A 2,605-nucleotide genomic window follows, 5' to 3' on the forward strand; every position below is an offset into this window, starting at 1 on the left:
TGCTCGAAGTTTGGGAAGAGCTTTACCTAGTCCTCCGATCAGACCCAGCATCAGTTCATCCGCACCCAAAAGCATCCATAATTCTCATAGCAATGCATGAAGGGCTTGGGGATATCCACCTGCTCAGTACCCACCAGTGGCTGCATTCAGGCAAGCAGCCTTGTGCTGGTGGACTGCAGCAAGGCTTCACCCAGCCTTTGGCCCTTCTAAGGTCCTTCAAAACCCAAAGGAACCAGAGGCTGGCCCGCAAGTTTTGATGCAGGGAGGAGTTAAGAGGAAGCACCTCAGGGAGAGGCCGGCTCAGATGCTGGAAGAACCTGTGTGGGACTTCTTTGCATCAGCCTCGGAGCCTGTGTCTTCACCATCATTCTCTAAAAGCAACGCTTCAAGGGGAAGAAGAGCCTTTATAATAGGGTGCCCTTCCCAAGACAACTGGCTCCAAATAACACCCAGGGACTGTCCTTGGCCAGCTCCCACCTTCCTCTTCCCTCCTGGCCCCAGGGTTCTGGTATGTGACACTTTTGAGTTGCAGGAAGAAGGACGTTTATGGGTGGGGAAGCATTTCCTGCTCTCCACCCAGACCTTGACTTTCCTCCCCACCACATCACCTGAGCCCCAGGCCTGCACGTGCCGATCGTGATCTACCACCCCAAGTCCAGTTTGGTAGGTATTGCTTCTTAACCCCTCTTCCAAGCTCTGCACCACCAGGTGCCAGCTGTCCCTCCTTCCCGTCATCCCATTCTCTGTAATGGATTCCTTGCTAATCAAGCCCCAGGGCTGAACATGGTATCCCTATGGTTGGTCTGTGTCCTCTCTGGAGGTGTGAGATGGGAACAGACCAAGGCCCAGAACCCTTTCCAGGGCAGATCTTTCTGGGATTTTCCAACGCCTACCCTTTCCAGAGCATTCACCACAACCCAGGGGTTGTTGTTAGCCCTCAGGTGCAGGAGGTGCCATGTCCTGCTGTGTAGCAAGGTCCCGGCCTTCTTCATAGAGTCAGAACATGAAGGGTGGAAGGGATGTTAGGAGGTGACATCTAGTCCAACCCCCTGCTCAAAGCAGGACTGTTCCCAACTTAATCATCCCAGCCAAGGCTTTGCCTAGTTGGGTCTTCAAGACCTCCATGGATGGAGACTCCATCACTTCTCTGGGTCACCTGTTCCAGTGCTTTACAACCTTCCTTGTGAGTTTGTTTTTTTTGTTGTTTGTTTTTTGTAATATCTAACCTCAGCTTCCCCTGCTGCAGCTTGAGCCCTTTGCTCCTTTTTCTGTCACATGCCACCACTGAGAACAGCCCAGCTCCAGCTACAGAAACCCACTTTTGAAGGAGCCTCTTGTCAGGGGCAGGAGAGTCTCAGTTGTGAGTGAAATAGTGTAGCGGGGTGAAAGAGATGTAGCCTGGGACAGTTCCTGCCCCTTCTGTGAAAGGGTGGGGAAAGGATGTGGGCATCCTATGGGTGAAATGCAGTACGTTGTAATGACCATCAACAAGTAGACTTTGGCCGCGTTGCCACAACAAGGATCAGGCCCCTCATAGCTCCCCCACTGGCCATCCCTGACATGCCAACATCTTACAAGTTGAGGTTGCGGGTGTTTTTGGTATTCTGGCCAAAAAAGGTTGCTGACCCCTGACCGAAAGCATAGATTTCCACCAAACTAGAATGAGCAATAGATGATCTACGTCCGGGTGCCATGGGGCCTCTGCAGGACACACTTGGAAATCTGGTGGTCTCACTAGATGACAAAGCTAACGTGTTAAACAATTTCTTTGCCTCCGTTTTTCTGAGCAGGAACCAGGTCATCACCCCCACTGGGATCCCTGGTGGTCCCAGGGGAGGCACAGCCAGGCCCAGGGTCAGAGAGGAACTTCTGGTGGGACTGGATGTGTTCAAATCAGCAGGTCCTGATGATTTCCACCCCCGAGTACTGAGGGAATTAGCAGAGGTCATTGCGGGACCCCTGGCACAGCTGTATGAGCACTTGTGGTATTCTGGCGAGGTGCCAGAGGACTGGAAGAGGGCCTACATGGTTCCCATCTTCAAAAAAGGGAGGAAGGAGGACCCAGGAAATTATAGGCCTGTTAGTCTTACCTTGGTCCTGGGGAAGCTGTTTGAGAGAATTATCCAGGTGCACATCTGTGCGTGGCCACCAGGGGAGATTATACTTAGGGGCAACCAACATGAGTTCATTCGAGGCAGGTCCTGTCAGACCAACCTGGTGGCCTTCTACGACCAGGTCGCAAAATCCTTGGATGCAGTTGTTGCGGTGGAGGTAGTCTTTCTGGACTCTAGGAAGGCCTTCAACACTGTCTCTCACCCCCTTCTCATTAAAAAATTAGGAGATTGTGGTGTCAACACCTACACAGCCAGATGGGTCGCCAACTGGCTGGAGGGCCGCACCCAGAGAGCGGTGGTGGACGGGTCATTTTCAACCTAGAGGGATGTGGGCAGTGGGGTCCCCCCGGGCTCGGTCCTTGGGCCTGCACTGTTCAACATCTTCATCAGTGACTTGGATGAGGGGGTAAAAAGCACCTGTTCAAATTTGCTGATGACACTAAGATGTGGGGGGATGTGGGCACACTAGAAGGGAGGAATAGGCTGCAATC

The sequence above is a fragment of the Crocodylus porosus genome, unplaced genomic scaffold, assembly GCF_001723895.1.
Source record: "Crocodylus porosus isolate Cpor-Errol unplaced genomic scaffold, CroPor_comp1, whole genome shotgun sequence".
In the NCBI taxonomy this organism is placed as follows: Eukaryota; Metazoa; Chordata; order Crocodylia; family Crocodylidae; genus Crocodylus; species Crocodylus porosus.